This window comes from Carica papaya, chromosome 5 (genome assembly GCF_054855325.1).
Source record: "Carica papaya isolate Zhongbai chromosome 5, ASM5485532v1, whole genome shotgun sequence".
In the NCBI taxonomy this organism is placed as follows: domain Eukaryota; kingdom Viridiplantae; phylum Streptophyta; class Magnoliopsida; order Brassicales; family Caricaceae; genus Carica; species Carica papaya.
In genome coordinates this window covers 26317636-26338048 of record NC_142313.1, presented here as the reverse complement: position 1 = coordinate 26338048, position 20413 = coordinate 26317636, and the positions used below count along the sequence as shown (strand labels likewise).

The following is a 20413-nucleotide window of genomic DNA, read 5'->3' as shown; positions in this document are numbered from 1 at the left end:
TTCGACATTACGCGCGACTGAAATTATGGTTCGCTGGTTTATTCGCAAATGTGAGTCACGGCGCCAGGGCAGTTTACTTGATATTAGGACGAGAAACAGAGGTACAGTGTACACGCACAAGGAAACAAATGACGGGATGGGTGAGGGATGGAGAAGGAGTGTATGTATTTACAGTGCAGAATGAAACAGGTGCCATTATACCATCACTAATTCACTGGATCCCATTAGAACTACGCAGATGAATGTGCTTGGCGAGAGTAGTACTAAGATGAGTGACCTCCTCATAAGTACTCGTATTGCACCCATTTTTTTGCAGATGGCTCGCTTGACATTACGTGTGACTGGAATTATGGTCCGCTGGTTTATTCGGAAATGTGAGTCATGGCGCCGGGGCATTTTACTTGATATTAGAAGGAGAATGAGAGGTATAGTGTGCACGCACAAGGAAACAAATGACGGGAGGGGGGGAGGAAAAGAGAAGGAGTATATGTATTTGCGGCGCATAATGAAATATTTGCGATCATAGCAGCACTAATGAACCGGATCCCATCAGAACTCCGCAGTTAAGTATGTTTTGGCCAGAGTAGTATTAGGATGGGTGACCTCCTGTGAAGTCCTCGTGTTGCAACCATTTTTTTTAGATGCGTCATTAGACGTTATGCGCGACTAGAACTATGGTCCACTAGTTTATTCGCAAATGTGAGTCACGGTGCCAGGGCATTTTACTTGATATTAGAACGAGAATGAGAGGTGCAATGTGCACGTTCAAGGAAACAAATGACAGGAGGGGGGAGGGAAGGATAAGGAGAAGGAGTGTATGTATTTGCAGTGCGGAATGAAACAGGTGCTATTATACTATCACTAATTCACCGGATCCCATCAGAACTCCACAGTTAAATGTGTTTGGACGAGTGTAGTACTAGAAGTGGTGACCTCTTGGGAAGTTCTCATGTTGCACCTATTTTTTTCGGAATGGACGTTTGATGTTAGTGTGACTTGAACTATGGTCCGCTGGTTTATTTGCAAATGTGACTCACGGCGACGAGGAATTTTGCTTGATATTAGAAGGAGAAGGAGAGGTGCAATGTGTACGTACAAGGAAACAAATGACGAGAGGTGGGAGGGAAGGAGAAGGAATGTATATATTTGCAGCACGGAATGAAACAGGTGGGATCTTATTAGAACTAATGCACCGGATCCCATCAGAACTCTGCAGTTAAGTTTGCTTGGGTGAGAGTAGTACTTTGATGGGTGACCTTCTGGGAAGTCCTCGTGTTGCATTAATTTTTAGCAGATGGGTCGTTCGACGTTTCGCGCGACTAAAACTATTATCCGCTGGTTTATTCGCAAATGTGAGTCACAGCGCCGGAACATTTCATTTGATATTAGAAGGAGAATGAGAGGTGCAGTGTGCACGCACAAGGAAACAAATGACGGGAGGGGGGAGGGAAGGAGAAGGAGTGTATGTATTTGTAGTGTGAAATAAAACATGTGCGATCATACCAGTATTACTGCACCGGATCCCATCAGAACTCCGCAGTTAAGTGTGCTTCGGTAAGAGTAGTACTCGGATTGGTGACCTCATGGGAAGTTCTCGTGTTGCACCAATTGATTTTCAGATGGTTCGTTCGACATTACGCGCGACCAGAACTATGGTCCGCTGGTTTATACGCGAATGTTAGTCACGACTCCGTAGCATTTTAATATATATTAGAACGAGAAGAAGTGGTGCAGTGTGGATACACAAGGAAACAAATGACGGGAGAGAAGAGGGAAGGAGAAGGAGTTTATGTATTTGCAGCAAAGAATGAAACAGGTCCGATCATACCAGCACTAATTCATTGGATCCCATCAGAACTCCGTAGTTAAGTATGCTTGGGCAAGAGTAGTATTAGGATCAGTGACCTCCTGGGAAGTCCTTGTGTTGCACAAATTTTTTTGCAAATGGGTCATTCGACGTTACGCGCGAACTATGGTCCGTTTGTTTATTTGTAAATATGAGCCATGGCACCGAGGTATTTTACTTGATATTAGAACGAGAATGAGAGGTGCAGTGTGCACGCATAAGGAAACAAATGACGGGAGGGGGGAGGGAATGAGCAGGATTGTATGTATTTGTAGCATGGAATGAAACACGTACAATCATACCAGCTCTAATGCACCGGATCCCATCAGAACTCCGAAGTTATGTGGGTTTGGGTGAGAGTAATACTAAGATGGGAGACCTCCTGGGAAGTTCTCGTGTTGCACCTATTTTTTTGCAGATGGGTTGTTCGACATTACGTGCGACTGGAACTATGGATTGCTGGTTTATTCGTAAATATGAGTCACAGCACTGAGACAATTTACTTGATATTAGAATGAGAATGAGAGGTGTAGTGTGCACGCACAAGGAAACAAATGACGAGAGGGTGGAGGGAAGGAGAAGGTGTGTATGTATTTGCAGCACGGAATGAAACAGGTGAGATCATACCAGCACTAATGCACTCGATCCCATTAGAACTCCACAGTTATTTTTACTTGGGCGAGAGTACTAGTAGGATGGGTCGTTCGACATTAAACGCAACTACAACAATGGTCTGCTGGTTTATTCACATATGTGAGTCACGGCGCTGAGGCATTTTACTTGATATTAGAACGAGAATGAGAGGTGCAGTATGTATGAACAAGGAAACAAATGACGGGAGGGGGGAGGGAAGGAGAAGGAGTGTATGTTTTTGCAGCGCAGAATGAAAAAGGTGTGATCATACTAGTACTAATGTACCAGATCCCATCACAACTACGCATTAAAGTTTGGTTGGGCAAGAGTAGTACTAAGATGGGTGACCTCCTCGTAAGTACTCGTGTTGCACCCATTCTTTTACAGATGGCTCGCTCAAAGTTACGCGCGGCTGGAACTATGTTCTGTTGGTTTATTTGCAAATGTGAGTCATAGCACCAGGACATTTTACTTGATATTAGAAGGAGAAGGAGAGGTGCAGTGTGCACGCACAAGGAAACAAATGATGGGAGGGGGGAAGGAAGGAGAAGGAGTCTATGTATTTGCAGTGCAGAATGAAACAGGTCCCATTATACCATTACTAATTCACCGGATCCCATAAGAACTCTGCAGTTAAATGTGCTTGGGCGAGTGTAATACTAAGAGTGGTGACCTCTTGGGAAGTCCTCGTGTTGCACTTATTTTTTTCAGATGGAGCGCTCAACGTTACGCGCGACTGGAACTATGGTCCACTGGTTTATTTGCAAATGTGAGTCAATGTGTCGGGGTATTTTACTTGATATTAGAAAGTAAACCAGAGGCGCAGTGTGCACGCACGAGGAAATAAATGACGGGAGGGGGGAGGGAAGGAGAAGAAGTGTATGTATTTGCAACGCGAAATGAAACAGGTCCAATCATGCCAGCACAAATTCACCGGATCTCATCAGAACTCCGTAGTTAAGTGTGCTTGGGCGACAGTAGTATTAGGATGGGTGACCTCTTGGGAAGTACTTATGTTGCACCAATTTTTTTGCAAATGGGTCGTTCGACGTCACGCACGACTGGAACTATGGTCCGTTGGTTTATTCGCAAATGTGAGTAACAGCACCGAGACATTTTACTTGATATTAAAACGAGAAAGAGAGGTGCAATGTGCAAGAATAAGGAAATAAATTACGGGAGGGGGGAGGAAATAAGAAGGAGTGTATGTATTTAAAGTGCGGAATGAAACATGTGCAATCATACAAGCACTAATGCACCGGATCCCATCAGAACTCTGCATTTAAGTTTGCTTAGGCGAGAGTAGTACTGGATGGGTGACCTCCTCGGAAGTACTCGTGTTGCACCCATTTTTTTGTAGATGGGTCCTTCGACGTTACACGCGACTCGAACTATGGTCCGTTGGTTTATTCGCAAATTTGAGTCACGATGCCGAGCTATTTTACTTGATATTAGAAGGAGAAGGAGAGGTGCAGTATGCACGCACAAGGAAACAAATGACGAGAGGGGGGAGGAAGGAGAAGGAGTGTATGTATTTGCAGTGCAGATTGAAACATGTGCCATTATACCATCACTAATTCACCGGATCCCATCAGAACTCCGCAGTTAAATGTGTTTGGGCGAGTGCAGTACTAGGAGTGGTGACCTCTTGGGAAGTCCTTGTGTTGCACCTATTTTTTTCAGATAGGGCATTCGACGTTATGCGTGACTGGAACTAAGTTCTGCTGATTTATTCCTAAATGTTAGTTAAGCCACCGGGGTATTTTACTTGATATTAGAACGAGAAACAGATGTACAGTGTGCACGCACAAGGAAATAAATGACGGGAGGGGGGAGGGAAGGAGAAAGAGTGTATGTATTTGCAGCGCGGAATGAAACAGGTGCGATCATACCAACACTAATGCACCGGATCCTATATGAACTCCGTAGTTAAGTGTGCTTGGGCGAGAGTAGTCCTAGGATGGGTGACCTCTTGGGAAGTCCTCGTGTTGCATCAATTTTTTTTCAAATGTGTCGTTCGACGTTACGCGTGACTGGGACTATGGTCCGCTGGTTTATTTGTAAATCTGAGTCACGGTGCCGAGATATTTTACTTGATATTATAACGAGAAGGAGAGGTGCAATGTGCACGCATAAGGAAACATATGACGGGAGGGGGAGGGAAGAAGAAAAAATGTATGTATTTGTAGCACGAATTGAAACAGATGCGATCATACCAGCACTAATGCACTAGATCTCATCAGAACTCCGCAGTTAAGTGTGCTTGGGCGAGGGTTGTATTATTATGGGTGACCTCTTGGGAAGTACTCGTGTTGCACACATTTTTTTTGTCGATGGGTCGTTCGAAGTTTTGCTGGACTGGAACTATGTTCTGCTGGTTTATTCGCAAATGTGACTCACGGAGCCGAACCATTTTACTTGATATTAGAATGAGAAGGAGAGGTACAATGTGCACGTACAAGGAAACAAATGATGGGAGGGGGGAGGAAAGAAGAAGAAGTGTATGTATTTGCAGCGCAGAATGAAATATGTGCGATCATACTAGAACTTATGCACCGGATCCCATCAGAACTCCATTGTTAAGTGTGATTGGGCGAGAGTAGTACTAGGGTGAGTGACCTCCTGGGAAGTCCTCGTGTTGCACCCATTTTTTTGCAAATTGGTCGTTCGACGTTACACGCGACTAGAACTATGCTCCGCTGGTTTATTCGCAAATGTGAGTCACGGTACCGGGGCATTTTACTTGATATTAGAACGAGAAGGAGAGGTTCAGTATGCACGCACCAAGAAACAAATGACGGGAGGGGGGAGGGAAGGAGAAGGAGTGTATGTATTTGCAGCACGGAATGAAACAGGTGCGATCATACCAGCACTAATGCACCGGATCCCATTTGAACTCCGTAGTTAAGTGTGCTTGGGCGAGAGTAGTCCTAGGATGGGTGACCTCCTGGGATGTACTCGTGTTGCACCTATTTTTTTACAGATGGGTCGTTCGATGTTACGCGCGATTGGAACTATGGTCCGCTGGTTTATTCGCAAATGTGAGTCACGACGCCGAGGCATTTTACTTGATATTAGAACGAGAAGAAGATGTGCAGTGTGCACGCACAAGGAAAACAATCATAGAAATGAGGAGGGAAGGAGGAGTGTATGTATTTGCAGTACAAAATCAAACAGGTGCGATCATACCAGCACTAATGCACCGTATCCCATCAGAACTCTGCAGTTATGTGTGCTTGGATGAGAGTAGTACTAGGATGGGTGACATCCTAGGAAGTGCTCGTGTTGCACCCATTTTTTTGCAGATGGGTGGTTCGATGTTACGCGCAACTGGAACTATGAACAGCTGGTTCATTGGCAAAGGTGAGTCACGGTGCCGCGACATTTTACTTGATATTAGAATGAGAAGGAGAGATGCAGAGTGCACGCACAAGGAAACAAATGACGGGATGGGGAAGGGAAGGAGACAGAATGTATGTATTTGCAACGCAAAATAAAACATGAACGATCATACAAGTACTAATGCAACAAATTCTATTAGAACTCCACAGTTAAGTGTGCTTGGGTGAGAGTAGTACTAGGATGGGTGACCTCCTAGGAAGTCGTGTTTCACCCATTTTTTTGCAGATGTGTAGTTCGACATTACGCGCAATTTGAACTATGGTCCGCAGGTTTATTTACAAATGTGAGTCACAGAGCAGTGGTATTTTACTTGATATTAGAACGAGAACAAGAGGTATAGTGCGCACGCACAAGAAAATAAATGACAAGAGGGGGAAGAAAGGAGGAGTGTATGTATTTGCAGCGCAAAATTAAACAGGTGCGATCATATCAGCACTATGCTCCGCTGGTTCGCAAATGTGAGTTACGCCACCAGGGCATTTTACTTGATATTAGAACGAGAATGAGAGATTCAGTATGCACGCACAAGGAAACAAATGACGGGAGGAGGGAGGGAAGGAGAAGGAGTGTATGTATTTGCTGCGCAGAATGAAATAGATGCGATCATACCAGCACTAATGCTCTGGATCCCATCAAAACACCGCAGTTATGTGTTATTGAGCGAGAGTAGTACTAGGATGGGTGACCTCCTGGGATGTACTCGTGTTGCACCCATTTTTTTGCAGATGGGTCGTTCCACGTTACGCGCGATTGGAACTATGGTCCGCTGGTTTATTCGCAAATGTGAGTCATGGCACCGAGACATTTTACTTGATATTAGAACGAGAAGAAGATGTGCAGTGTGCACACACAAGGAAAACAATCATAGAAATGAGGAGGGAAGGAGAAGTGTATGTATTTGCAGTACAAAATCAAACAGGTGCGATCATACCAGCACTAATGCACCGGATCCCATCAGAACTCCGCAGTTATGTGCGCTTGGGCGAGAGTAGTAGTAGGATGGGTCACCTTTTGGGAAGTACTCGTGTTGCACCAATTTTTTTGCAGATGATTCTTTCGACATTACGCGCGACTTGAATTATGGTCCATTGGTTTATTCGCAAATGTGAGTCACGGCGCCGTGACATTTTACTTGATATTAGAACGAGAACGAGAGATGCAGTGCACACGCACAAGGAAACAAATGACGGGAGGGGGAAGAAAAGAGAAGGAGTGTATGTATTTGCAGCGCGAAATTAAACAGGTGCGATCATACCAGCACTAATGCACCGGATCCCATCAGAACTCTGCTGTTACGTGTGCTTGGGTGAGAGTAGTACTCGAATGGGTGACCTCCTCGGAAGTCCTTGTGTTGCACCAATTTTTTTCAGATGGGTCGTTCGACGTTACACGCGACTGGAACTACGGTCTGTTGGTTTATACGCAAATGTGAGTCAAGATGAAGGGGCATTTTAATTGATATTAGAACGAGAAGGAGAGGTGCAGTGTGAACGCACAAAGAAACAAATGATGGGAGGGGGGAGGGAAGGAGAAGGAGTGTATGTATTTGCAGCACGAAATGAAACAGGTGTGATCATACCAGCACAAATGAACCGGATCCCATCAAAACTCCACAGTTAAGTGTGTTTTGGTGAAAGTAGTACAAGGATGGGTTACCTCTTGGGAAGTTCACGTGTTGCACCCATTTTTTTTCAGATGAATCATTCGACGTTACGCCCGACTAGAATTATGGTCCGCTGGTTTATTCGCAAATGTGAGTCGCGCGTTGTAGCTTTTTACTTGATATTAGAACGAGAACAAAAGGCGGAGTGAGCACGCACGAGGAAACAAATGACGGGAGGGGGAAGAAAGGAGAAGGAGTGTATATATTTGCAGCGCGAAAGGAAACGTGTGCGATCATACCAGCACTAATGCACCAGATCCAATTAGAACTCTGCAGTTAAGTGTGTGGGTGACCTCCTCAGAAGTCCTCGTGTTGCACCCATTTTTTTTTTCAGATGGGTGGTTCGACGTTACGCGCGAATGGAATTATGAACCGCTAGTTTATTCGCAAAGGTGAGTCACGGTGCCGGGGCATTTTACTTGATATTAGAACGAGAAGGAGAGATGCAAAGTGCCCGCACAAGGAAATAAATGACGGGAGGGGGGATGGAACGAGAAAGAGTGTATGTATTTGCAGTGCAGAATGAAACATTAGCGATCATACCTGCACTAATGCAACTGATTCTATTAGAACTCCGCAGTTAAGGGTATTTGGGCAAGAGTAGTACTAAGATGGGTGCCCTCTTGCGAAGTCCTTATATTTCACCCATTTCTTGGGAAGTCCTCGTGTTGCACCCATTTTTTTCAGATGGATCATTCGACATTACGCGCGATGGGAACTATGGTCTGCTGGTTTATTCGCAAATGTGAGTCACGACGTTGGGACATTTTACTTGATATTAGAACGAGAAGCAGAGGTGCAGTGTGCACGCACAAGAAAACAAATGATGGGAGCGAGAAAGGAAGGAGAAGGTTTGTATGTTTTTGAAGCGTAGAATGAAACAAGTGCTATCATACCAGCACTAATGCACAGGATCCTATCAGAACTCCACAGTTAAGTGTGCTTGGGCGAGAGTAATACTCGGATGGGTGACCTCCTGCAAAGTCCTCGTGTTGCACCCATTTTTTTTCAGATGGGTCGTTCGATGTTACGCATAAATGGAATTATGAACCGCTGGTTCGTTCGCAAAGGTGAGTCACGGTGCCGGGGCATTTTACTTGATATTAGAATGAGAAGCAGAGATGTAGAGTGCACGCACAAGGAAACAAATGACGGTAGGGGGGATAGAAGGAGAAAGAGTGTATGTATTTGCAGAGTAGAATGAAACATGAGCGATCACACCAGCACCAATGCAACAGATTCTATCAGAGCTCCGCAGTTAAGGGTGCTTGGGCGAGAGTTGTACTAGGATGGGTGACCTCCTGCGAAGTCCTTATATTTCACCCATTTTCTTGGGAAGTCCTCGCGTTGCACCCATTTTTTTTAGATAGATCGTTTGACGTTACGCGTGACGGGAACTATGGTCCGCTAGTTTATTCGCAAATGTGAGTCACGACGTTGGGACATTTTACTTGATATTAGAACGAGAAACAGAGGTGCAGTGTGCACGCACAAGAAAAAAAATGACCGGAGCGGGGATGGAAGGAGAAGGTTTGTGTGTTTTTGAAGCGCGAAATGAAACAGGTGCGATCATACCAGCACTAATGCACCAGATCCCATCAGAACTCTGCAGTTATGTTTGCTTGGGCACGAGTAGTAGTAGGATGGGTGACCTTTTGGGAAGTACTCGTGTTGCACCCATTTTTTTGCGGATGATTCTTTCGACATTACGCGCGACTTAAATTATGGTCCGCTGGTTTTTTCGCAAATGTGAGTCACGGCGCCGTGGAAATTTTACTTGATATTAGAACGAGAACGAGAGGTGCAGTGCGCATGCATAAGGAAACAAATAACGCGAGGGGGAAGAAAGGAGAAGGATAGTATGTATAAACAGGTGCGATCATACCAGCACTAATGCACAGGATCCCATCAGAACTCTGCAGTTACGTGTGCTTGGGTGAGAGTAGTACTCGGATGGGTGACCTCCTAAGAAGTCCTCGTGTTGCACCAATTTTTTTCAGATGGGTCGTTCGACGTTACACGCGACTGGAACTATGGTCCGCTGGTTTATACGCAAATGTGAGTTAAGACGAAGAGGCATTTTAATTGATATTAGAACGAGAAGGAGAGGTGCAGTGTGAATGCATAAGGAAACAAATGATGGGTGGGGGGAGGGAAGGAGAAGGAGTGTATGTATTTGCAGCACGAAATGAAATAGGTGTGATCATACCAGCACAAATGAACCGGATCCCATCAGAACTCCATAGTTAAGTGTGCTTTGGCGAAAGTAGTACAAGGATGGGTTACCTCCTGGGAAGTTCTCGTGTTGCACCCATTTTTTTTCAGATGGATCATTCGGCGTTACGCGCGACTAGAATTACGGTCCGCTGGTTTATTCGCAAATGTGAGTCGCGGCACCGTAGTTTTTTACTTGATATTAGAACGAGAAAGAGAGGTGCAGTGCGCACGCACAAGGAAACAAATGACGGGAGGGGGAAGAAAGGAGAAAGAGTGTATGTATTTGCAGCGCGGAATGAAATAGGTGTGATCATACCAGCACTAATGCGCCGGATCCTATCAGAACTACGCATTAAAGTGTGTTTGGGTAAGAGTAGTACTAGGATGGGTGACCTCCTCGGAAGTACTCGTGTTGCACAAATTTTTTTGCAGATGGGTCGCTCGACGTTACACGCGACTGCAATTATGGTCCATTGGTTTATTCGTAAATATGAGTCACGGCACTAGGGCATTTCACTTGATATTAGAACGAGAAGGAGAGGTGCAGTGTGCACGTAAAAGGAAACAAATGACGGGAGGGGGGATGGAAGGAGAAGGAGTGTATGTATTTGCAGCGCATAATTAAACAGGTGCCATTATACCATCACTAATTCACCGGATCCCATTAAAACTCCGTAGTTAAATGTGCTTGGGCAAATATAGTGCTAATATGGTGACCTCTTTGAAAGTACTCGTGTTGCACCCATTTTTTTGCATATGGGTCGCTCAACGTTACGCGCGACTGGAACTATGGTCTGCTGGTTTATTCGCAAACATGAATCACAGCGCCGGGGTATTTTACTTGATATTAGAACGAGAAGCAGAGGTGCAGTGTGCACGCACAAGGAAACAAATGACGGGAGGGGGGGGAAGGAGAAGGAGTGCATTTATTTGCAGCGCGGAATGAAACATGTGTGATCATACCAGCACTAATGCAACAGATCCCATCAGAACTACGCAGTTAAGTGTGTTTGGACGAGAGTAGTATTAGGATGAGTGTCCTCCTAGGAAGTAATCATGTTGCACCTATTTTTTTACAGATGGGTCGTTCGACATTACGCACGACTTGAATTATAGTGTGCTAGTTTATTCGCAAATGTGAGTCACGGCACCGGGGCATTTTACTTGATATTAGAACGATAAGGAGAGTTGCAATATGCACGTACAAGGAAAATAATGACGGGTGGGGGGAAGGAAGGAGAAGAAGTGTATTTATTTGCAGCGAGGAATAAAATAAGTGCGATCATACCAGCATTAATGCACCAGATCCCATCAGAAGTCTGCAGTTAAGTGTACTTGGGCGAGAGTAGTATTAGAATGGGTGACCTCCTAGGAATTCTTCGTATTGCACCTATTTTTTGGCAGATGGGTCGTTCGACGCTACGCACGACTGGAACTATCGTCCGCTGGTTGATTCACAAATGTGAGTCAGGGCGCCGGGATATTTTACTTGATATTAGAATGATAAGGAGAGGTACAGTGTGTACGCACAAAGAAACAAATGACGGGAGGGGGGAGGGAAGGAGAAGCAATGTATGTATTTGCAGTGCAAAATGAAACAGGTGCGATCATACCACCACTAATGCACCAGATCCCATAAGAACTCTGCATTTAAGTGTGCTTGGCGGAGAGTAGTACTAGGATGGGTAACTTCCTGGGAAGTTATCACCCATTTTTTTGCAGATGGGTCGTTCGACGTTATGTGCGATTGGAACTATGGTTTGCTAGTTTATTTATAAATGAGAGTCACGGTGCCAAAACATTTTACTTGATATTAGAACGAGAAGCAGAAGTGCAGTGTGCATGCACAAGAAAACAAATGACGGGAGCGGGGAAGGAAGGAGAAGGTTTGTATGTTTTTGAAGCGCAGAATGAAACAGGTGCGATCATACTAGCACTAATGCACCAGATCCCATCAGAACTCTGCAGTTATGTTTGCTTGGGCGAGAGTAGTAGTAGTATGGGTGATCTCTTGGGAAGTACTTGTGATGCACCCTTTTTTTTGCAGATGATTCTTTCGACGTTACGCGCGACTTGAATTATAGTCTGCTTGTTTACTCGCAAATGTGATCTACGGCGCCGTGGCATTTTACTTGATATTAGAAGGAGAACGAGAGGTGCAGTGTGCACGCACAAGGAAACAAATGACGGGAGGGGAAAGAAAGGAAAGGGACTGTATGTATTTGCAGCGCGAAATTAAACATATGCGATCATACCAACACTAATGCACCGGATCGCATCAAAACACTGCAGTTAAGTGTGCTTGGGCGAGAGTAGTACTCAGATGGGTGACCTCCTGGAAAGTCCTCGTGTTGCACTAATATTTTTTCAGATGGGTCGTTCGACGTTACGCGAGACTGGAACTATGGTTCGCTGGTATATACGCAAATATGAGTCAAGGCACAGGGGCATTTTAATTGATATTAGAACAAGAAGAAGAGGTGCAGTGTGAATGCACAAGGAAACAAATGATGGGAGGGGGGAAGGAAAGGAGAAGGAGTGTATGTATTTACAACACGAAATAAAACAAGTGCGATCATACCAGCACAAATGCACTGGATCCCATCAGAACTCTGCAGTTAAGTGTGCTTTGGCGAAAGTAGTACAAGGATGGGTTACCTCCTAGGAAATTCTTGTGTTGCACTCATTTTTTTTCAGATTGATCATTCAACGTTACGCGCGACTAGAACTATGGTCTGCTGGTTTATTCGCAAATGTGACTCGCGGCATCGTGGCATTTTACTTGATTTTAGAACGAGAATGAGAGGTGCAGTGCGCACGCACAAGGAGACAAATGACGGGAGGGGGAAGAAAGGAGAAGGAGTGTATATATTTGCAGCACGAAATAGAACAGGTGAGATCATACCAGCATTAATGCACCAGATCCCATCAGAACTTCGTAGTTAAGTGTGCTTGGGCGAGAGTAGTACTAGGATGGGTGACCTCCTGGTAAGTCCTCGTGTTGCACCCATTTCTGTTCGGATGGGTCGTTTGACGTTACACGCGAATAGAATTATGAACTATCGGTTCATTCGCAAAGGTGAGTCACGGTTCCGGGGCATTTTACTTGATATTAGAACGAGAAGGAGAGATGCAGAGTGCACGCACAAGGAAACAATTGACGAGAGGGGGCATGGAAGGAGAAAGAGTGTATGTATTTGCAGTGCAGAATAAAACATGAGCGATCATACCAGCACTAATCCAACGGATTCTATCAGAACTCCGCAGTTAAGGGTGCTTGGGTGAGAGTAGTACTAGGATCGATGACCTCCTACGAAGTCCTTATATTTCACCCATTTTCTTTGGAAGTCCTCGTGTTGCACCCAATTTTTTCAAATAGATCGTTGGACGTTACGCGCGATGGGAACTACGGTCCGCTTGTTTATTCGCAAATGTGAGTCACGACGTTGGGACATTTTACTTGATATTAGAATTAGAAGCAGAGGTGTAGTGTGCACGCACAAGAAAACAAATGATGGGAGCGAGGAAGGAAGGAGAAGGTTGTTTTTTTTTAAGCGCATAATGAAACAAGTGCGATCATACCAGCACTAATGCGTTGGATCCCAATAGAACTCCGCAGTTATGTTTGCTTGGGCGATAGTAGTAGTAGGATGGGTGACCTCCTGGGAAGTACTCGTGATGCACCCATTTTTTTACAGATGATTCTTTCGACATTACGCGCGACTTGAATTATGGTCTGTTGATTTATTCGCAAATGTGAGTCACGGCGCCGTGACATTTTACTTGATATTAGAACGAAAATGAGAGGTGCAGTGCGCACGCACAAGGAAATAAATGACGGGAGGGGGAAGAAAAAAGAAAGAGGGTATGTATTTGCTTCGCGAAATTAAACAGGTACGATCATACTAGCACTAATGCACTGGATCTCATTAGAACTCTGCAGTTAAGTTTGCCAGGATGAGAGTAGTACTCGGATGGGTTACCTCCTAGGAAGTTATCATGTTGCACCAATTTTTTTTTTAGATGGGTCGTTCGACGTTACGTGCGACTAGAACTTTTGTCCGCTGGTTAATACACAAATATTTGTCAAGACGCATGGGCATTTTAATTGATATGAGAACGAGAAGGGGAAGTGCAGTGTGAACGCACAAGGAAGCAAATTATGGGAGGGGGGAGGGAAGGAGAAGGAGTGTATGTATTTTCAGCACGAAATGAAATAGGTACGATTATACCAGCACAAATGCACCGTATCCAAACCGAATTCCGCAGTTAAGTGTGCTTTCGCGAAAGTAGTACAAGGATGGGTTACCTCCTGGGAAGTTCTCATGTTGCACCCATTTTTTTTTTCAGATGGATCATTCGACGTTACGCACGACTAGAACTATGGTCCGCTGGTTTATTCATAAATGTGAGTCGCGGTGCTGTGGTATTTTACTTAATATTAAAACGAGAACAAGAGGTGAAATGCGCACGCACAAGGAAGCAAATGATGGGAGGGGGAAGAAAGGAGAATGAGTGTATTTATTTGCAGCGCGAAATGAAACAGGTGCGATCATACCAGCACTAATGCACCGGATCCCATCAGAACTACGCAGTTATGTTTGCTTAGGCGAGAGTAGTACTAGGATGGGTGACCTCTAGGGAAGTCCTCGTGTTGCACTCATTTTTATTCAGATGGGTCGTTCGACGTTACCTGCGAATAGAATTATGAACCGCTGGTTCATTCGCAAAGGTGAGTCACGGTGCTGGGGCATTGTACTTGATATTAAAACGAGAAGGAGAGATGCAAAGTGCACGAACAAGGAAACAAATGACGGGAGAGGGGCTGGATAGAGAAAGAGTATAGGTATTTGCAGCGCAGAATGAAACATGAGCGATCATACCAGCACTAATGCAACGGATTCTATCAAAACTTCGCAGTTAAGGGTGCTTGGGCGAGAGTAATACTAGGATGGATGACCTCCTGCGAAGTCCTTATATTTCACCCATTTTCTTGGGAAGTCCTCGTGTTGCACCCATTTTTTTCAGATGGATCGTTCGACGTTACGCGCGACGAAAATTATAGTCTACTGGTTTATTCGTAAATGTGAGTCACGACGTTAGGATATTTTACATGATATTAGAACGAGAAGCTAAGGTGCAGTGTGCACACACAAGAAAACAAATGACGGGATCGGGGAAGGAAGGAGAAGGTTTGTATCTTTTCGAAGCGCAGAATGAAACAGGTGCGATCATACCAGCACTAATGCACCGGATCCCATCAGAACTCTGCAGTTATGTTTGCTTGGGCGAGAGTAGTAGTAGGATGGGTGACCTCATGGGAAGTACTCGTGTTGCACCCATTTTTTTGCAGATGATTCTTTCGACATTACGCGCGACGAGAGGTACAGTGTGAGTCACGGCACCATAGCATTTTACTTGATATTAGAACGAGAATGAGAGGTGCAGTGCACACGCACAAGGAAACAAATGACGCGAGGGGGAAGAAAGGAGAAGGATAGTATGTATTTGCAGCGCGAAATTAAACAGGTGCGATCATACCAGCACCAATGCACCGGATCCCATCAGAACTCCGCAGTTACGTGTGCTTGAGTGAGAGTAGTACTCGGATGGGTGACCTCCTGGGAAGTCCTCGTGTTGCACTCATTTTTTTCAGATGGGTCGTTTGGCGTTACGCACGAATGGAATTATGAACCGCTTGTTCATTCGCAAAGGTGAGTCACGGTGCCGGGGCATTGTACTTGATATTAGAACGAGAAGGAGAGATGCAGGGTGCACGCACAAGGAAACAAATGATGGGAGAGGGGATGGAAGGAGAGAGAGTACAGGTATTTGCAGCGAAGAATGAAACATGAGCGATCATACCAGCACTAATGCAATGGATTCTATTAGAACTCCACAGTTAAGGGTGCTTGGGCGAGAGTAATACTAGGATGGGTGACCTCCTGCGAAGTCCTTATATTTCACCCATTTTCTTGGGAAGTACTCGTGTTGCACCGATTTTTTTCAGATTAATCGTTCGACGTTACGCGCGACAGGAATTATAGTCTGCTGGATTATTCGCAAATGTGATTCACGACGTTGGGAAATTTTACTAGATATTAGAACGAGAAGAAGAGGTGCAGTGTGCACGCACAAGAAAACAAATGATGGGAGCAGGGAAGGAAGGAGAAGGTTTGTATCTTTTCGAAGCGCAAATTGAAACAGGTTCAATCATACCAGCACTAATGCACCGGATCCCATCAGAACTCCGCAGTTATGTTTGCTTGGGCGAGAGTAGTAGTAGGATGGGTGACCTCATGGGAAGTACTAGTGTTGCACCCGTTTTTTTACAAATGATTCTTTCGATGTTACGTACGACTTGAATTATGGTCCGCTGGTTTATTCACAAATGTGAGTCACGGCGCCGTGGCATTTTACTTGATATTAGAATGAGAATGAGAGGTGCAGTGCGCACGCACAAGGAAACAAATGACGTGAGGGGGAAGAAAGGAGGAGCATATGTATTTGTAGCGCAAAATTAAACAGGTGCGATCATACCAGCACTAATGCACCGGATCCCATCAGAACTCCGCAGTTACGTGTGCTTGGGTGAGAGTAGTACTCGGATGGGTGACCTCCTGGGAAGTCCTCGTGTTGCTCCAATTTTTTTCAGATGGGTCGTTCGACGTTACACGCGACTGAAACTATTGTTCGCTCGTTTATACTCAAATGTGAGTCAAGACGCAGGGGCGTTTTAATTGATATTAAAACGAAAAGGAGAGGTGCAGTGTGCAAGCACAAGGAAACAAATGACGGGAGGGGGGAGGGAAGGAGAATGAGTGTATGTATTTGCAGTGCAGAATGAAACATGTGCGATCATACTAGCACTAATGCACTGGATCCCATCAGAACTCCACAGTTAAGTGTGCTTGGGCGAGAGTAGTAATCGGATAGGTGACCTCCTAGGAAGTCCTCGTGTTGCACCAACTTTTTTTCAAATGGGTCGTTCGATGTTACGCGTGACTAGAACTATGGTCCGCTGGTTTATACGCAAATGTTCGACACGGTACCAGGGAATTTTAATTGATATTAAAATGAGAAGGAGAGGTGCAGTGGGCACGCACACGGAATCAAATGATGGGAGGGGGGAGGGAAGGAGAAGGAGTGTATATATCTGCAGCGCTGAATGAAATAGGTGCCATCATACCATCACTAGTGCACTGGATGCCATAAGAACTCCGAAGTTAAGTGTACTTGGGCGAGAGTAGTACTAAGACGAGTGACCTCCAGGGAAGTCCTCGTGTTGCACCCATTTTTTTTAGAGGATCGTTCGACATTATGTGCGACTTTAAATATGGTCCGCTGGCTTATACGCAAATGTTAGTTACAGTGCCGGGGCATTTTAATTGATATTAGAATGTCAAGGAGAGGTGCAGTGTGCACGCACAAGGAAACATATGACTGGAGGGGGGAGGGAAGGAGAATGAGTGTATGTATTTGCAGCGTGAAATGAAACAGGTGTTATTATACCATCACTAATGCATCGGATCCCATCAGAACTCTGAAGTTAAGTGTGCTTGGGTGAGAGTAGGACTTAGATGGGTGATCTCCTAAGAAGTGCTCGTATTGTACTCATTTTTTTTCAGATGGGTTATTCGACGTTATGCGCGACTGGAACTATGGTCTGCTAGTTTATACGCAAATGTTAGATACGGCGCTGGGGCATTTTAATTGATATTAGACTAGAACGAGAGGTGCAGTGTGCACGCACATGGAAATAAATGACCGGAGGGGAGAGGGAAGTAGAAGGAGTGTATGTATTTACAGCGCAGAAACAAACAGGTGTGATCATACAATCACTATTGCACCCGATCCCATCAAAACTCCGCAGTTAAGTGTGCTTGGGCAAGAGTAGTAATCGGATAGGTGACCTCTCTGAAAGTCCTCATGTTGCACCAACTTTTTTGCAGATGGGTCGTACAACGTTACGCGCGACTAGAACTATTATTCGCTGGTTTATTCGCAGATGTGACTCACGATGCTGGGGAATTTTACTTGATATTAGAACGATAAGAAGAGGTGCAGTGTGCACGCACAAGGAAAGAAACAACGAGAGGGGGGAGGGTAGGAGATGGAGTGTATGTGTTTTTATCGCGAAATGAAATAGGTGCGATCATACCAGCACTAATACACCGGTTCCCATCAGAACTCTGCAGTTAAGTTTGTTTGGGCGAGAGTAGTAGTAGGATGGGTGCCCTCCTGGGAGGTCCTCATGTTGCACCAAATTTTTTACAGATGGGTCGTTGGACGATACGCACGATTAGAACTATTGTTCGCTGGTCTATTTACAAATGTGAGTCCTAGCGCCGGGGCATTTTACTTGATATTAGAACGAGAAGGAGAGGTGAAGTGTGCACGCACAAGGAAACAAATAACGGGAGGGGGAAGGAAAGGAGAAGGAATGTATGTATTTATAGCGCGGAATGAAACATATGCGATCATACCCCGGATCCCATCAGAACTCTGCAGTTAAGTGTGCTTGGACGAGAGTAGTACTCGGATGGGTGAGCTCCTGGGAAGTCCTCGTGTTGCACAAATTTTATTCAGATGGGTTATTCAACATTACGCACGACTAGAACTATGGTATGCTGGTTTATACGCAAATGCAAGTCACGGTGCCGGGGTATTTTAATTGATATTAGAACGAGAAGGAGGGGTGCAGTGTGCACACACAAGGAAACAAATGAAGGGAGGAGGAAGGGAAGGAGGAGTGTATGTATTTGTTGCGCAGAAGCAAGCAGGTGCGATCATACCAGCACTAATGCACCGGATCCCATCAGAACTTTAAAGTTAAGTGTGTTTGAGTGAGAGTAGTACTAGGATTGGTGACCTCCTAGGAAGTCCTCGTGTTGAATCTTTTTTTTTTCAGATGGATCATTCGGCTACATGTGACTTGAACTGTGGTCCGCTGGTTTATTCGCAAATGTGAGTCACGACGCCGTGGCATTTTAATTGATATTAGACTAGAACGAGGGGTGCTGTGTGCACACACATGGAGACAATTGACCAGAGGGGGGAGGGAAGTAGAAGGAGTGTATGTATTTACAGCACGAAAGCAAACAAATGCGATCATACCATCACTAATGCATCAGATCCCATCAGAACTCTGCAGTTAAATGTGTTTGGGCGAGAGTAGCACTAGGATGGGTGACCTCCTTGAAAGTCCTCGTGTTGCACCCATTTTTTGGAAGATGGGTTGTTTGACGTTACGTGCGACTGGAACTATGGTTCGCTGGTTTATTCACAAATGTGAGTCACAACACCGCAGCATTTTAATTGATATTAGAACGAGAATGAGAGGTACAGTGTGCACGTACAAGGAAAAAAATTACGGGAGTGGGGAGGGATGGAGAAGGAGTGTATGTATTTGCAGCGCGAAAGCAAATAGGTGCAACCATACCAGCACTAATGCACCGGATCCCATCAGAACTACGTAGTTAAGTGTGCCTGGGCAAGAGTAGTACTAGGATGGGTGACCTCTTGGAAAATCCTCGTGTTGCACCTATTTTTTTGTAGATGGGTCGTTCGACGTTATGCATGACTGGAACTATGGTTCGCTGGTTTATTCGCAAATGTGACTCACGGCACCGGAGTATTTTACTTGATATTAGAATGAGAAGCAGAGGTGCAGTGTGCACGCACATGGAAACAAATGACGAGAGGGGGGAGGGAAGGAGAAGGAGTGTATTTATTTGCAGAACGAAATGAAACATGTGCGATCATACCAGTACTAATGCACCAGATCCCATCAGAACTCTGCAGTTAAGTGTGCTTGGGCGAGAGTAGTACTCGGATGGGTGACCTCATGGGAAGTCCTCGTTTTGCACCCATTTTTTTTCAGATAGGTCGTTCGACGTTGCTGCGACTGGAACTATGGTCCGCTGGTTTATACGCAAATGTTAGTCATTGCGCCAGGGCATTTTAATTGATATTAGAACGAAAAGAAGAGGTGCAGTGTGCACGCACAAGGAAACAAATTACGGGAGGGGGGAGGGAAGGAGAAGGAGTGTAAGTATTTGTAGCGCAGAATGAAACATGTGCCATTTTACCATCACTAATTCACCAGATCCCATCAGAACTCCGTAGTTAAATGTACTTAGGCGAGTGTAGTACTAGGAGTGATGACCACCTTGGAAGTCCTTGTGTTGAACCCATTTTTTTGTAGATGGGTCGTTCAATGTTATGCGTGACTTGAACTATGATCTGCTGGTTTATTCGCAAATATGAGTCACGATGCCGAGGAGTTTTACTTGATATTAGAACAAGAAGGAGAGGTGCAGTGTGCACGCACAAGGAAATAAATGACGGGAGGGGGGAGGGAAGACGAGTGTATATATTTTCATTGCGGAATGATACAAGTGCGATCATACCAGCACTAATGCACCGGATCCCATCAGAACTCCGTATTTAAGTTTGTTTAGCCGAGAGTAGTACTAGGATGGGTGACCTCCTAGGAAGTCCTCGTGTTGCACCAATTTTTTTGCAAATGGGTCGTTCAATGTTACGTGCGACTAGAACTATTGTCCACTGGTTTATTTGCAAATGTAAGTCACGGTGCCGGGTCATTTTACTTGATATTAAACGAGAAGCGGAGGTGCAGTGTGTACGCA

General features: G+C 45.0%; 32 pseudogenes; all 32 read left to right on the top strand.

Annotated features, from left to right (window-relative positions):
• Positions 1–1489: 1489 nt before the first annotated feature.
• LOC148256227 (5S ribosomal RNA) lies at positions 1490–1608 on the top strand (annotated as a pseudogene).
• A 526-nt stretch (positions 1609–2134) lies between these two features.
• Positions 2135–2253, top strand: LOC148256226 (5S ribosomal RNA; annotated as a pseudogene).
• Positions 2254–3385: 1132 nt separating this feature from the next.
• LOC148256225 (5S ribosomal RNA) lies at positions 3386–3504 on the top strand (annotated as a pseudogene).
• Positions 3505–3710: 206 nt separating this feature from the next.
• Positions 3711–3828, top strand: LOC148256224 (5S ribosomal RNA; annotated as a pseudogene).
• A 205-nt stretch (positions 3829–4033) lies between these two features.
• Positions 4034–4152, top strand: LOC148256223 (5S ribosomal RNA; annotated as a pseudogene).
• Positions 4153–4357: 205 nt separating this feature from the next.
• LOC148256222 (5S ribosomal RNA) lies at positions 4358–4476 on the top strand (annotated as a pseudogene).
• A 205-nt stretch (positions 4477–4681) lies between these two features.
• LOC148256221 (5S ribosomal RNA) lies at positions 4682–4800 on the top strand (annotated as a pseudogene).
• A 207-nt stretch (positions 4801–5007) lies between these two features.
• LOC148256220 (5S ribosomal RNA) lies at positions 5008–5126 on the top strand (annotated as a pseudogene).
• Positions 5127–5332: 206 nt separating this feature from the next.
• On the top strand, positions 5333–5451 carry LOC148256219 (5S ribosomal RNA; annotated as a pseudogene).
• A 203-nt stretch (positions 5452–5654) lies between these two features.
• On the top strand, positions 5655–5773 carry LOC148256218 (5S ribosomal RNA; annotated as a pseudogene).
• A 1025-nt stretch (positions 5774–6798) lies between these two features.
• On the top strand, positions 6799–6917 carry LOC148256217 (5S ribosomal RNA; annotated as a pseudogene).
• Positions 6918–7122: 205 nt separating this feature from the next.
• On the top strand, positions 7123–7241 carry LOC148256216 (5S ribosomal RNA; annotated as a pseudogene).
• Positions 7242–7446: 205 nt separating this feature from the next.
• LOC148256215 (5S ribosomal RNA) lies at positions 7447–7565 on the top strand (annotated as a pseudogene).
• An 861-nt stretch (positions 7566–8426) lies between these two features.
• Positions 8427–8545, top strand: LOC148256214 (5S ribosomal RNA; annotated as a pseudogene).
• Positions 8546–9105: 560 nt separating this feature from the next.
• LOC148256213 (5S ribosomal RNA) lies at positions 9106–9224 on the top strand (annotated as a pseudogene).
• Positions 9225–9415: 191 nt separating this feature from the next.
• Positions 9416–9534, top strand: LOC148256212 (5S ribosomal RNA; annotated as a pseudogene).
• A 205-nt stretch (positions 9535–9739) lies between these two features.
• On the top strand, positions 9740–9858 carry LOC148256211 (5S ribosomal RNA; annotated as a pseudogene).
• A 1177-nt stretch (positions 9859–11035) lies between these two features.
• On the top strand, positions 11036–11154 carry LOC148256210 (5S ribosomal RNA; annotated as a pseudogene).
• Positions 11155–11678: 524 nt separating this feature from the next.
• LOC148256209 (5S ribosomal RNA) lies at positions 11679–11797 on the top strand (annotated as a pseudogene).
• A 531-nt stretch (positions 11798–12328) lies between these two features.
• LOC148256208 (5S ribosomal RNA) lies at positions 12329–12447 on the top strand (annotated as a pseudogene).
• A 205-nt stretch (positions 12448–12652) lies between these two features.
• LOC148256207 (5S ribosomal RNA) lies at positions 12653–12771 on the top strand (annotated as a pseudogene).
• Positions 12772–14305: 1534 nt separating this feature from the next.
• Positions 14306–14424, top strand: LOC148256206 (5S ribosomal RNA; annotated as a pseudogene).
• Positions 14425–14984: 560 nt separating this feature from the next.
• On the top strand, positions 14985–15103 carry LOC148256205 (5S ribosomal RNA; annotated as a pseudogene).
• Positions 15104–15288: 185 nt separating this feature from the next.
• LOC148256204 (5S ribosomal RNA) lies at positions 15289–15407 on the top strand (annotated as a pseudogene).
• Positions 15408–15966: 559 nt separating this feature from the next.
• LOC148256203 (5S ribosomal RNA) lies at positions 15967–16085 on the top strand (annotated as a pseudogene).
• A 202-nt stretch (positions 16086–16287) lies between these two features.
• On the top strand, positions 16288–16406 carry LOC148256202 (5S ribosomal RNA; annotated as a pseudogene).
• Positions 16407–16611: 205 nt separating this feature from the next.
• On the top strand, positions 16612–16730 carry LOC148256201 (5S ribosomal RNA; annotated as a pseudogene).
• A 1178-nt stretch (positions 16731–17908) lies between these two features.
• LOC148256200 (5S ribosomal RNA) lies at positions 17909–18027 on the top strand (annotated as a pseudogene).
• Positions 18028–18864: 837 nt separating this feature from the next.
• On the top strand, positions 18865–18983 carry LOC148256199 (5S ribosomal RNA; annotated as a pseudogene).
• Positions 18984–19189: 206 nt separating this feature from the next.
• On the top strand, positions 19190–19308 carry LOC148256198 (5S ribosomal RNA; annotated as a pseudogene).
• Positions 19309–19514: 206 nt separating this feature from the next.
• On the top strand, positions 19515–19633 carry LOC148256197 (5S ribosomal RNA; annotated as a pseudogene).
• Positions 19634–20159: 526 nt separating this feature from the next.
• On the top strand, positions 20160–20278 carry LOC148256196 (5S ribosomal RNA; annotated as a pseudogene).
• The last annotated feature ends 135 nt before the right edge of the window (positions 20279–20413 follow it).